This window comes from Vicugna pacos, unplaced genomic scaffold (genome assembly GCF_048564905.1).
Source record: "Vicugna pacos unplaced genomic scaffold, VicPac4 scaffold_127, whole genome shotgun sequence".
Taxonomy (NCBI): domain Eukaryota; kingdom Metazoa; phylum Chordata; class Mammalia; order Artiodactyla; family Camelidae; genus Vicugna; species Vicugna pacos.
In genome coordinates, this window is record NW_027328807.1 from 69,422 (window position 1) to 84,868 (window position 15,447).

At 42.6% G+C, this 15,447-nt stretch overlaps 1 pseudogene; it reads right to left on the reverse strand.

The window, feature by feature from the left end:
• Window positions 1-2,241: 2,241 nt before the first annotated feature.
• LOC140695049 (trafficking protein particle complex subunit 9-like) overlaps window positions 2,242-15,447 on the reverse strand; it is a 109,545-nt pseudogene continuing 96,339 nt past the window's right edge.

The following is a 15,447-nucleotide window of genomic DNA, read 5'->3' on the forward strand; positions in this document are numbered from 1 at the left end:
AAATTTGAATCTTTTTTCTTCAGACGGATTTGTGCCATTTGACCTAGTGATAAAATTTTCAACTTGCTTTTATTAAAAATATTCACCATAGTGAGAGTTTATTATATCAACTATTCCTTTATGGGAAACCCTTGTGCCTTGTCACTCTGTTTCATAATATTTCCTGTGGAAAATTCAATCCTTCATTCAGGAAAATTCTGAGCAATATTTCTCATGGAAATCCGTCCTAAACTGCAACCCAAGAAATGAAATTGACACTGAGCAGCCCGTGAAGCCGGCAGACACATGCAGTGCACTGTTGTGTTCCCGCCTCGTATTTCTGTAACCAGCAGGGAAATTTGTATCTCAAGAAATAGACATAAACAATTTTCAGGACCTGAGCACACAGTTTCCCTTTCAGGGTTTAGTGGGCTTCCATTTAATTCTATGAGAAATGTTTAAAACAACAGGACAACAGCTGAGATAGGGTTTAAAATAACTTTTATTTCAGTGAAAATAAAGCCAACTGACTGTTATCATTTTTACTTTATTTGATCTCACTCTCTTACTTTACCTTCCCAACCTCCTCCACAAAATGATGGTGAACATCCCCTCCTGGGTCAGAAATCTAAGTAGAAATTACCAATCACATTGAGGTGTGCTTTGTTGTTTTATTTTTCAAAACAACCAAGTTTCATTCATATGATTTAATAATTAAGATCAGAAACAAAGTCTACTCAATAAATGGTAGACAACACATGTCGTCATAGCTGCTCATCAGGTTTGGCCCCACGTTACACACTTTTACATGGACATGTGCCATGTGCTGTCATGGGAAACGTTGAGTGGGGACAGGGCCTCTGCTCTCACAGGGCACACAGCCTGGTGGGGCAGGCGGTGTTCAATCATTGCCCTTTTGTCTTTAATATACTTACAAATTATGGGAAATGCTATTTAAAAAGAACAAAATGAGTCACTGAAAGTGAAAAATACAAGGACATTATTTAGGCTGAGGGAAGACAGGGAATCTCTTTGAAGATCTGACACTCCACTGAGACCCAAAGGACAACTCTGGCACTGAAGGTGAAGGGCAGGGACACACTGATAAAGGGCTGAAATCCAGAATATAACAAAATTTCTTTACACTCAACAAGAAGGATGAATAACCTGATTAAAAAATGAGCAAAATGCCTGAACACACACCTCATCAAAGAAGAAATCTGGATGCCAAAGAAGCCTTTGGAAAGATGCTCCACAGCACCTGTCATCAAGGGGATGCAGACTGAAACAGCGAGATACCACTGCACACCTGTCAGAACTGCCAAAATGCAGAACACTGACAGCACCGAATGCTGGTGAGGATGTGGAGCACCAGAAATTATAATGCATTGTTGGTGGGAATGAAAAATGGCCCAGGTACTTTGGAAGACGGTCTGGCAATTTTTTACAGAGCTAGACGTAATTCTAACATATGATCCGGCAACTGTGCTCCTTGGTGTTTACTCGATGAAATGGAAACTTATGTTCACACACAAATCTGCATACAGATGTTAATAGCAGCTTTATTCATACTCAACAGGATTCAGAAGCAACTAAGCTCTTCTTCAGTAGGTGAATGGATAAATAAACTGTGGTCCCGCCAGAAAATGGACTATTATTTGGTGCTAAAATGAAATGAGTTATCAAGGAATGAAAAGACATGGAGGAACCTTAAATGCATATTACCAAGTGAAAGAAGCCAATCTGGGAAGTTTCAGCAACTGTCTGATTCCAACTGTATGGTGTTCTGGGAAAGGGAAAAACACAGAGACTGAAAGATCAGTGGCTGCCAGAGGCTAGAGGGGAAAGAGCAATGAATGAGGTGCAGCACGGAGCATTTTAAGGTCACTAAGACACACGACTCTGTATGATGCTGTGATGGTGGATACATGTCATTGTACATCTGTCCAAACCCACAGAGTGCACAACACAATGTGTAAATCCTAGTGTCAACTATGGGCTATGGGTGATGATGACATGTCAGTGTAGGTTCACCCATTGTCACAAATGTACACTCTGGTGCAGGTGTCAATATTGAGGAGGCTGTGGGGGCAAACTGCAGTTCATACACCCAATCCAGCCCCAGCCACCGCTGTTAATAAAGCTCTATGGGTGTGTGGACTATCTGGCTATTCTGGCATCTAAACAGTAGAGCTGAGCAGCTGCACCAGAGATCAGGAGGTTTTCAGACCCTGAAATATTTACCCCCAAGCCCTTGAAAGGAAAAGTCTGCTGAGCCCTGTTCTAAATGAATCAAGATTCACCCTGATGAGGCAGGACAGCAGGGCCCAAACCAGGCATGGTTAATGGGGCTGAAGCAATGTTTTAGTTCCAACACATTTGCTGAAGTCCTGCAAGTCCAGTGACAGACTGTAGCCAGGAAGCGTCTGCAGGAGGAGTCGGGAGCAGGCCTTCCCGCCAGGCTCCGGGATGCCGGGGGCCGCGTGCCGCACGGGGGCCACCCGCTTGAAGAAGGTGGACTTGCAGTGGAAGCCGATCAACTCGTAGAGCTCGGAGAGGATGCTGCACGGCTGAATTTTCTCCTCGGAACGCTGAAGCACAGGGAGAAAAGCAACAAGCATCTGAATGAAACACGTAAGTGAAAAAAGACCCATAAAAATGGTTTTCCCTTAAAACAGAGACCCGATGACACAGGAAGGAAGAGGAAGGCTGACTTAGTGCACTGATGGGACCGGATGCAGAAACGCAGGGAAGCAGCACTGTGCAGACACTCCAGACCCCCTCTGGGCCCCACCTCTCCGCATTCCACCTGTCCCTTTACTAGAAAAGCCCGTATTCCCTGAAATAGAGGAATCTGCTACCTAAACATGGGACACAGAGAAGGGAAAGAGGAAAAGGAAGGGAAAGTAAAGGAACAACAGTTCATCTAGACCCTAGGGTCTGGGCGGGACTTTCACCAAACACACAACTTCTCAAAGCACAGAGCGCACAGGGAGAGGCTGACAGAGTGATTGCGACTTCTGCTCCTAAAGCACCCAGCTACCTGTCAGCACACGCTGCGCCCATTACTGAATCATTACAATCATCTCAGAAACAACTACTACCCCGGCTCACAGGCAAGGAAATCTGAAACTCAGGGAGGAATTATTATCATCCTGGACAAAGTCCCACAGCCCAGTAGTCTCAGAGCCTCCGGCAGACCCTGGGCTAAAATGCTCCTCATCACCACGGGCCCTGAGACTCAGGCTGAGGCCACGTCAGGTCTGCACGGGCCCAGAGCACAGTCTGTGGGACAGGGAATGCTCCCACTCGAAGTGCCAGGTCAAGGCCCTCAGGAACTTGTGTAATGAAACCAAATCCCCAAACTCATTTCCAACCCACTGCCCTGTCCGGGAGGACTGCTCGGCACAACTGCGCTGTCACCTGTGCACAGGCTGAGCAAGGGGCCCAGACAGTGATGTGACATCCCAGTGGAAGTGGCTCGGAGACCACTTCATCACAGGACAGATTCTCCCGGCTTCCAACGTTAACTCTCCATTCCATTTCCAACTGGAAAGTAAGTTTAGACTTGTTTTCCTCTCTTAGAAACAAAGAGAGCGGTAACATCAGAGGGAAACTCAAGACAGAGGAAGAGTCTCCTGGTCATTTGCAAGGATAGGCCGGGGAGGGAACAGAGACAGGGATCAGAAAGACCCGTGTTCCAGTCCAAAGTCTGCACGTCACTCGCTTTGACAGTTTCCTTTTTAATACAGGTGATAAAATCTAATTATGATTTTTGGGAAAACTAAATGAAATAACGTATTCCACTAGCATAGGTGTAAAATCCTCCATGAGTGTTCCAGAAATGGACGTGATCGTGGTTAGTTACTGTCTGCCAATTCTTGTGTTCTCAGCTCACATCACCCAACCAGAGATGTGCGAGAGATTGCCTCACCAGCCAGCAGCCTTCTCCAACTTGGAAACTTACAGTGTCCGAAGAGCAGGCAGTGTTGGATGCTTTGCGGCACTCTGGAGGTAGCACTCCAGTGATGACTTTAAAAAGCTGGGGAGAATTTAGGGGACCATACAGTTCAAATACAGAGTACTCATTCCATGTCTACAAATATTCATCTCTAGCCATGATGAGTAAGAGAGGAAATACATATTCAAACATACATCATTTTCCCACATAAGTGCATCAAAACAATTTGGAAAGAGTGTAACTTTCTTCTCTAGATCACACAGCGGGGATTACAAGGTTTGTACTGACAGCCCTACTTGTAAATCATCTGCAAACGTAACTGGGTCCACTATCAGTCATCATAATTTGAAGGGAATGTTAGAAAAGAAAAAAGCCAAGCTAATACTCTCCAATCTTTTGTTTGGTTACGATGTCACAGAGGAGATGGACAGCTCAATAAGGAACCACTCTGCCGTGATCACGGAGCCGGGGAGCGGGATGTGCGGCAAGATGTATGACGCAGCCGCAACTGTGCCCATGATTCTAGGCAGGTACCCAAAGTCACCTTGACAAGGTGTGAAACGTTTATGCCCACGTCCTCATAACCTGACATGTATTAAGGAGAAATGGAAACTTATAAACGGCCAATACCCTTGGTGGATACACCGTCCAAAGAGCAAAGTCACAGTTTGACAACTGGCCATCCCGGTACCTTGGGATTCATTCTTGAAGAACCTTAAAAACCACTCCTCTGTCCTCAAGAAGTGCTGCCTACTAGTCCTATCTTTGGCTCATGGATACCACATGTTGAAGTGAACTTCAATGTCTGCACAGATTTGACTGTCTTTCTCCAGGTTCACTTGTCCATTCTGAAGAGGCCTGAGCTAAGTCCAAATTCCTTAAGATTAATTCCCTCCAGTGACAACTCAACGAGCCTGTAATTACAAGCCAACTGAACAGGACTGTCCTCAGCGAAAAATGTCACCAACCCTTCACTGCTTTCTTAAACTCCTCTCCTGGTTAATTGCAACATACTAACACCACCCTCCACCAAGTTCCCCAACTATGTCAAATAGAAAGTAAGGTCCATAAAAGAGGAGACAACTCCATAGTCACCTTTGAATTCCTAGCATAAAGTAATGTCAATAAATAGAACTATGATTATGGCTTCTTTCCTTTAAAACCTTTCTGGTTATTTAAATGAGACCATGGAAGGGAGGTGTTTGAGTCCAGTATCTTGATCCAGAAGACTCTGGAGGCCTTTTTCAGAATGGCTGTCCACTGATTCATTCAAAACACACCTTCTCTTTCCGGGAGGAGCTGTGATTTTCTGCCATGGGTTTGTGGTCACTCTCATGCCAGAACAGCTTTAAACTAAATCCTTATTTTGGATATGTTATTTTTCCCGCTTCCAAAAAATTTTACTTTCCTTACTTCCTTGCCTTGAGGAATGCTTTTATTCTTTTCTTTCTAATTCAACCTTTTATAAAGCAGGATTCTCAGGATGTGTTTGGCCTTATATAAGAACAGCCATCCAACTCCCAGTGTGAGAGGCCACAGGCTCACCTCCTGCCCTCCTGCCAGGGCAACTGAAACTCAGTTCAGGAGCCAACCGGCACCCCAGGGCTTCTAAGGCTCACGTATCTCCCAGAATCCCTGCTTTCTGGTTTGTCTTGGCTTCTGAGAATTTCCCCTCACTTTCTTGACAATTAGCTGTGCAGCTTGAAAGATGAGGAAGGAAGGTTTTATTTCTTAATCAGAATTTAAAGGAACTTATGTAATGAAGCTTTTCACGAGTTTCTAGAACCCTCCATTGCTGAGACAGAAAACACACAAGATATTTTCTAAATTTAGCTATCATGTGCATTTTTTCTTTGCTTTTGTTTTGTTAACCGCTAATAGACATTTTTTAATTAAAAAATAAAATAAGGTCCCAAATAAGATAGAAAATTGAAGGGGCAAACAAAATTAAAGAGCAAAGACAGAAAAATGATAAGTACTCTACAAAGTTAATAGAATAAATACACTATGGATCAGACCAGCAATTCTCAGTAACAGCTAATTGAAACCTGACCATGAGGTAAAACGTCTCTCCTGTCAGGAGATGACCAACAGAAAATAGAATTAAATCAACAACCTAAAATTCTAAGTCTGGCGAGGTATAGATGTCTACCAGCTAAGTGTGTCTTCTTCTGGAAAAGAGGGAGACTCACCAGCTCTTTTCTGTGGAGCCTGAGCCCAGGGGAGGACAGTGAAGTGTGTTCTGTAAGTACCCAATTAGCAAAGTGAGTGATGAATAAAGAGATGTGAGCTTTGATGAGAGATGATACTACTATTCACTTGTCCTGTAAAGTATGTCTTCGCGTTCAGAGATCAATATCTCAGCAGGAAAATGCACAGCCCGGGACCAGACCACTTCTGTGATTGTGACACTGCACTTAGATGTCTCAAGGGCACCTCCAACTCCACCTGCAAAGAGCTAACTTCACGGTGTTCCTCCCATAGCCATCCTGCCCAGGGCCCTTGGTTGGGGGCAAGGTCTCCCTGCCTCTCCCAGCTCAGGCCAATCACTCACAGATGTGACAAGACCCCTCCTTCAGGGGCAAATTTCCTCAGTCAACGAGATCCACCACCCACACCTGTCCTACCAGGTACTCACTGGCACTCCCTCAGCACTGACTCTGTGCTGGGGACCATGCTGCACACTGTGCACACGTTATCTCACTGGATCTACACAGCAGTCCTGGGAGTTCGGTACATCACTGCTTCTATTGATTAGATAAATTGTTTCACTTCCTTGGGTGTGTCATCCAAAGTGACACGGCTACTGAGCCACAAACCTGGGACTGAAAATCACTTGAAAATTGAACACTGCTACACCTCGCAGCCACCCTACTCTGACTCATCACATCACCTCCTGCCGAGCCTTCTAAATGTTTCTAAGCATTCTACAAGACAAAAGTGATCTACGAGAGCATCGCACTAGCCTACTTAAAATCTGTCAATGACGGTCCACTGCTCTTAGGAGAAAGCCCCACCGGGCCTGAGCACAGCCCAACGGCCCGGCATCCGCTTTCCCTGCGCGGCCGCGCCGCCTCACCCACCACGCAGCTCTACACGTGCAGCGTCCAGGACAGGGATGCTGACTCCGTACAACCCGGGGCTCGTCTCACTCAAACAATGATCACCCTCTTCAGTGGTTACCTTCTTCAATACTGAATCTCAGAAAAATATTTTCTCTGGATGAATCAATATCTTTTTCCTTACAACTTCCCATCATTGATAATGAGCTCCCCCCAAAAGAGAGAAGACCTAATCCTCAGTCTCCTTATCTGTAAAGTGCAAATAGCAGGGAAATATGAGAGGTTTTATTAGAAGTAATATTCATGTGAGGCTGAGGGACAATTCCCAACATACAGTAAGTACTCAATATGTGCTTACTTAATATTAATAAGAATAGATTACATTCCAGCAACCTTAAATCAATGCTTTATGGCTTTGTCTAAAAGACTACCGACAAACTGTTGGACGAACTGTTTTGAGCAGATCAGCACAAGTGTACTGGGCGAGGTAAGCGCTGACTCCAGTTACAGCTGCAACCAACCAGCACTACGGGGCGGGAGCAGTTTGCTCAAACTCTTACATGTTGCTTGAGCATTTAGTTGTAGTTATTGAATAAAGACAGGTATTATTTACTCAAAGCTCCTGAAACATAAATCTTCAAAGATTGATGCAAATTATGTTTCAAGTACAACACTCTCACTAGAAATTACTTGAAAATTATAGTCTTAGCTCCTCCGCACATCAAAACAGCATTTTCCTAATGTATCTGACTATGTACTCTGAAAGGATTGTTTAAAAGAAATTAAGATGAAGCCATCCTGAATAAGATCTCAGTATCATCTACACAAACCCCACCCAAAGGTCTCATTTCTCACTTCCACATAGGTGTTCAGATGGCTTAAGCTGGGTCTTGGTTTCTTATGACACGGGGGTGGGAAGAATTGTGGATAGATCAATGTAGCAAATATAAACCTAGTGTATTTGCTATGTAGGAATCCTAGAAATAAATAAATTGATATATATAGTCCCACCCTTATGAAGCTAAGCCGTTCCATTTACAACTGCATAAAAAATAAAATGAGAGATACATTTAACAAAAGTTTACAAGATTTGTACATTGAATATTTTGAAGTATCACCAAAAAAATTTTAAAATATCTTCATATATGGAAGGCATCCCATGATCATGCAATGGTAGAAAATATTGTTAAAAATGTTAAGACTTCCCAAAGTAATCTACATATTTAATGGAATCCCTATCAAAATTCCAGCTGACTTCTTTGCAAAAATTGAAAAACTGATCCCAAAATTCATATTGAAAGCAAGGGACCCAGGTCAGCCAAAACAATCTTGAAAAAGAAGAGCAAATTTGGAGGACTCACTCAAAGGTTACAGCAAATCTATAGCACTCAAGTCATTATGCTTCTGTCATAAGTTTGGATGCAGAAATCTATGAGACACAATAAAAAATCCTGGGGGGAAACTTACATTTACAGTCAGTTTTCCAGAAATGTGCCAACAACACTCCATTGAAAGTATAGTCTATCCAACAAATGGAGCAGAGACACCTGGGTATCTGAAGGCAAAAGAATGAATCTGGAATCTGGACCCCGTATTTTATATAACAAATATTAATTCAAAATGGATCACAGACAGAAACGTAAAAACTAAATATATGAACTTTCTTAAAGAAGACATAGTATGAATCTTTGTGGTCATAGGATAGGCTATGGCTTCCTAGATACAATACCAAGAGCACAAGTGATAAAACAAAATAGATAAAATGGACTTCATCAAATTAAAATCATTTGTTACAAAGGACAACATCAAGAGTGTGAAATGAAAGGGGAAAGGGGTAGCTCAAATGATAGAGTGCGTGCTAAGGAAGAAAAACAAAATGAATAAATCTAATTACCTCCCCTAGAAAGAAATTGTTTTAATGTTTAAAAAAATTAAAGTGAAATGACAATCTGCAGAATAGGAGAAAAATCTTGCAAAGCATATATCTAATAAGAGACTAGTATCCAGGATATAAAACAAATGCTTACAACTGAACAATACAAAGAAAATCGACCCAATTTTTTAATTTGCCAAGGATTTAAATAGATACACAATTGGCCAATAAGCATCTGAAAAGATGGTCAGCATCACTAGCGAAATCAAAATCAAAATGAGATCTCATTTTAAACTCACTAGGATGGTTATAATCAAAACATGGACAATAACAAGTGTCAGTCAGGAGGCAGAGAAATGGATACCCTCAATATGCAGCCGTTGGAAAGGGGCAATGGTGCAGCTTCTTTGGAAGAGCCCGATGTTTCCTCAAAAGGTTAGAGTTATGTGGCTGAGCAATTCCACTCCTACATGTAGAGTCATCCTTCAGTGTCCTCGGGGGGTTGGTTTCAGGAACCCCCACCCTGGATACCATAATCCAAGGATGATCAAGTCCCTTTGCAATCAGCCATCTGGATCCATGAAGTGGAAACTACAGATATGGTGGGCCAACTGTACAGCCAACAGAATGGAAATGTATTCTCACAAAAACTTGCACATCAATATTCATAGCAGTATCATTCAGAGTAGCTAAAAGTCACTAAAAATATCCATCCATCAATGAATGGATAAACAAAATTACCAAGAATAGTCCCACAAACTTTTGGTAATTGAATCTTTGACAAAGGAGGTGAGAACATACAATTGAGCAAAGACAGCCTCTTCAGCAAATGGTGCAGGGAAAACTGCACAGCTGCATGTAAATCAATGAAGTTAGACTACCCCCTCACAACATACAAAAAAATGAATTCAAAATGGCTTAAAGACTAAAAATTGTAGACAAGACACTATAAACCTCTTAGAAGAAGACATAGGCAAAACATCTGACATATATCTCAACAATATTTTCCAAGAGCAGTCTACTATAGCAATAGAAATACAAGCAAAAATATACAAGTGGGTTCTAATTAAACTTACAAGCTTTTGCACAGAAAAGAAAACAAAAATTAAAGCAAAAAGACAACCTATGGAGTGGGAGAAAATAGTTGCATTAAATGAAAGTGACAAGGGCTTAATTCCCAGAATATGTAAACAGCTTTTACACTTGATAAAAAAGAAAAACAAACAATTCAATCCAAAAATGGGCAGAAGACCTAAAGAAACATTTCTCCAATGAAGACATACAAATGGCCAATAGGCACATGAAAAAATGCTCAATATCATTATCAGAGAAATGCAAATCAAAACTGCAAACAAGTATCACCTTTCACCAGTCAGAATAGCCATCATTCAGAAGTTCATAGACACTAAATGCTGGAGAGGCTGTGGAGAATTGGGAACACTCCTACACTGTGGTGGGAATGCAGTTTGGTGGAGCCATTGTGGAAAACTGTATAGAGGTTCCTCAAAAGACAAAACCTTGGGGGCCCAGATGACACAGCAATCCCACTCCAGGGCATATATCCGAAAGGAAACGTAATTCAAAAAGACAGTTTCACCCCAATGTTCACAGCAGCATTATTTACAATATCAAGACATGGAAACAACCTAAATGTCCACTGACAGACGACTGGATAAAGAGGTTGTAGTATATATGTCCAATAGACTACTATTCAGCAATAAAATAATAATAAAATAATGCCATTTGCAGCAATATGAATGGACCAGGAGAATGACATTCTAAGTGAAATAAGCCAGAAAGAGAAAGAAAAATACCATATGAGATCGCTCACATGTGGAATCTAAAACAAAAAAAAAAAAAACAAAAACAAAGGAACAAAAAGATAAACTTATCTACAGAACAGAAACAGACACAGAGACATAGAAACCAAACTATGGTTACCAGAGGGGAGAGGGTGTGGAATGAATAAATTGGGAGTTCAAGATTTGCAGATGCTGAGTATGTATACAATAAACAGCAAGTATATACTGTATAGCACAGGAGAATATATTTAATAACTTATAGTAACTTATGTTTAAAAAGAATATGAAAATGAATGCAGGTATGTTCCTATTTAACTGAAGTTTTGTGCTGTACACAAGAAACTGATGCAACACTATAAACTGACTAGACTTCAATGAAAATATTTTTAAATAGACCAAAAACGAAAAAAAAGGAAAAGGATATTATCAAACAAAAAGAATAATGTACTGATTCAGGCTACAATATGAATGAACTTTGAAAATTTATGCTAAAATAAGCCCGTCACAAAAGGGCAAATAGTGCCCTTTAAGGTGAACTGTATCTAAGCATTTATTGTACTACTCCTGTAAATTTTCCGGAGTTTTGAAGTCTATCAATACCAAAATAAAATGTATTATTCATTAAAAACTTAAAACCCTTCCTCACAGGAGGGCTTTAATTATTAAATGCAGAAAAGCATGTAAAACTCTTGGAACAACAATTTTCACGTCCACACACAGTCACTGCTGTCACTGCCACTCAGAGTGTGGTGCCAGCGCTGATGAGATCTGCCTCCACTCGCTCCCCTGCAGAAAGGAGTGAAGGCCTGAGCTCTGACAGGCAGGGTGAGCGTGAACCTGAGTCATACACAGCCAAGTTCCAGACTCTGCGTTACCCAACTTTCTTATACAAACTGCAACATGTAATGTAAACACTCTAGAGGGATGTATCTTACAACACAGGGAATACAGACAATGTTTTACAGTAACTATAAATGGAGCATCTATTGTACACCTGAAACATATATTTTAAATCAGCTATGTCTTTATAAAAAATTAAAAAATAATTTAAAAATGTTATCCCTTTAATATTCAATTTGGTTTTTAATTAACTACTAAACAGCTTAGAATATATAAAAGCATTTAAGTGTGATGTTTGTTTACATATTTATTTACTTCAGCCTCCTGCTAAAAGAGAAATTAAACAATTTTTTAAACACAGCTTAACAACCATAACAACAAAAAGGCAAAACTGAGAGTGAAGAGAAAATGGAGATTCAATACTTAAATGAAACCAGGGGGAGGTAAACTCATAAAAATGGATTCCATGAAGTCAGTGCAAGTGTTAAAGGCTGACTAGAAATTCAGCTGTAAGATTCTTGGCAGCTAAAGCAAAAAGAAAAAGATGATGGGGCAGGTGGTAGAGCATGTGCTTAGTGTGAACAGGGTCCTGGGTTCAAGCCCCAGGGCCTCCACTAACAGATAAATATACCTAATTACCTACCCCCCAAAAGAGCCCCAAAGAAAAGAAAAAGAGAAATTTCTTTCCAAAAAAATCCTGATATTAAATTTGGATTAAATACTTTAAAAATAAAAGGAAAATAGAAAAGATGAGTGACACTGTGAACAAAAACCCCAGCTGGGCTAACAAGCTAAGTCACAAATCTAAGTGTGATAAGTGTCGGTTTACTGATCTAAGTTTTGCTGGGCTAACTCGTAAATCTGAAGTTCAGTGTCAGTTTACTGGGCTAACAAGCTAACTCGTAAATCCAAGGTCAACAATTGTCAGTAACGTGATCTGTTCCAAATTGATAAGCTTCAGTGTACTGATTCCTTGCTTTTTGTTGTTCGAGCCTTATTGGCTAAAAGCCCCATACTTGTAATTAACCCTATAAAACCTCATGTGCACGTCTTGGATGTGCTCAGGGCTTGGGAACAGAAGCCCCTCTGAGCCCGCTGGCATAATAAATCTCAGTACTCCCACCCTCTGAGTGCTGCTTATTTCTTGGCTGGCCTGTTGTTTCCGTAACAACACAAGCGATAATGCCCGTGAGATAAATCTGCAATGGCTGCTGGCAGGTCCCCATGTCTCATGTGGGAAAATCTGAAACATATTTCTCACCACTCAGAGTCATCCTCAGCCCACCCCACATCTCCCGCTGTTAAATGCAGGAACACACGCAGGGCCCGGCCTTTGCTCTCTCTGTGTCATCACAGTGAGACAGGATGGAAGGGGGCAGAGCAAGCCATTCAAGAAAGACCACAGCAATTAACATCAAAATGGTGGAGAATTCAACCCCCAATAGGTCTTGAGGCTCAGGATGAAGAGATTTAACTTCTAGTAGATCCTGAGCTTCATTATACACCCATTGTAATAGTAACATGGTGAATAACACGGCCCCAGGCACCATGGCCGTCACAAGGCTAGCCACAAAAGGTCAAAGGGTGGAAAATGGCCAACTCCCTGGAATCCCAGCCCCTTGCCCTAAGGCTGGTCCTTCTACTTATTAGCATATGAAACCACGAAGCCCAAGAAAAGGAGCAACACAGAGCCACATCCCAGGAACCCCTCTCTCTACCTCTTCGGAGAAGGCCCACACTATTTCTGTGGAGTGTGTGCCTACTTTTAATCTGAGCATCAAACCCCCATACTTCGTGACGTTTCTCATGCCTGTCAATGTATCTCTCTGAATAAATCTACCTTTACTCAACACTGGCTTGTTCTTGAATTCTTTACTGCATGAAGCCAAGGAACAAAATCTGGTGGGGCACATCCCAGGGGCTCAACGGAAGCCTGGGACACAGCCCTTCTCATGCCCCACATATTTTTTCTTGTATCAACAGGACTGGGATGTGAAGTGAGGTCTGAGGCCCCAGCTAAGGGACAGAAGCAGCCTCCAGGTCTCCAATTGGTGGGCAGCCTCTCCCCCATCAGGGGCCATGGGGTCTGCCTGGTTCTCTGTGTTTTTTTGTTGTGCTGACTCCCCAGTCAGAGAGATTTCTCCTTAGGCTTGGCTCCACAAAACCCTTCTCTCCAAAGTACAAGCACATCATGTCACAATCCTCTTGTTCAACCATGAATTGTTCAGCCAACTTTTTCCTTCCCCAGTTAAGTACCTAAATGTCCTCCCTGCCATCCCACCACTTCTTTCTTTTTGAGAACTCTGCACTCCCCACACACCATCCTGAACGCAGGTGCCTTGCTGGCTGGGACCGAGATGTTTCAGTCTCAAACATCCTGAGTCCTTTCTCTTTCCACTTGCTAACTTAAAAAGGCCTTCCTGTGTCTCCCACCGCTCTGATTCTGAACGTCAAAATATGCTCAGGTTACATTCACTCTGTGAATACCTCCCAGGTTTTGGCTAGGTTTCCTTCCCAAGATCTTCATTAAGGAGCTGCATCAAGAAGTTTAAAGGGGCTATTCTTACATTTGAGTGGAGGAGCCTGCAAGAAATTTAAATGGCTTTGAAGAGAGAGTTAACCAGGGACAGAGAGGTCGCAGGTCCTAGTCAACAGTGTCATGAGGCAAAATGTTCTTCAAAGGCTCAGAGTGGCTTCTGAACACGGAGTCGGCAGGGAGGAGGTGACAGGCAGTGAGTGGGGTGAGAGACACAGGGTACGGTCCCCCAGCAGGGGAAGAATTGGTTATTTTCTAGTTTTCCAATTTCTTACTACCTTTTTCTCTTATTGCCACATACCATTTCCTACGAATTAAGCATATCAATGTCAGTCATTTGGGCCACTTGGGAGAAGCTGCACGATGCCATTCACAGGGCTGGGACATGACAGCCACACCAGTCTAGGTTGAAAGACCAGTGGGGGTATTTCCATGGTAATCACGGGCATGCAGCAAACTCCCCAGCTTCAATGACCTCCTCTCAAAGTTGGCGCCAATAAAACTACCAAGCAAAATGCGTGATGATTCTGGCCAACATCTGTTTATTAGTTAAGTGCCTGTGACACCTGCCACTTAATAGGGAATGAGTACGATCAACGAGGCCCTGTCTACCTGGCCACACGCGCCCTGCCTTCCTGCCTTGGTGCAGCAGCACAGCTTGTTTAGCTGAGATGAGCGCCCCCAGAGCAGCCCCGATGGGAAAGCTCCCAGCTCTGCACGGCCAGATGTGTTCCTTTCCTTCTCAGAGCTGATCACAATTTGCTGTCGTCTGTTTTTATGTTTATCCCTTTTGTAACTGCCTCTCCTCCGGAGATTTTGCTCAAGCAGCACAGGACCAGGTGTGTCTTGTGGCCTGCCGGATATTCTGGGCTGGGAAACAGCCGAGCCCACATCTGGCTCTGGTGCTGAACGGAGAGAGCAGAAGGCCCAGGAGCCCATGCTGAACCGAGGCCCCTGCACACAAAATTATGGTCTGACTTTGGGCAAATTACACAGTCTTTTTTACCCTGAGATTCCTCATCTGTCCATAAAAATAACTGCCCATGGCACACAGAGTTACAAGTATTAAAGGAAATCACCAAATTCACAAAGTAGCCAAGGGGCTACCAGTGCATCCTAAACAGACACATGCTGCCTTTAAGGCTCTGACACACACCAAGCGTGGTGGTCGAACAAAGTGTACACTGCTAAGTGTCAGTGTGTTAAGTGCTTCATGTGTGCTATAATAATCTTCAGAACTTACAACAAGCCCAGGAAGTAACGAAAATTATCATGCCCATTTCACAGACTCACCATCAGTTTAAGAGAGGTTACATTCAAGTCCAAGGCGCTATGGTGAGTAAATGGCGATTTCAACCTGAATATGGGCCCAGGCCTGGGCTCCATCTCTGTCC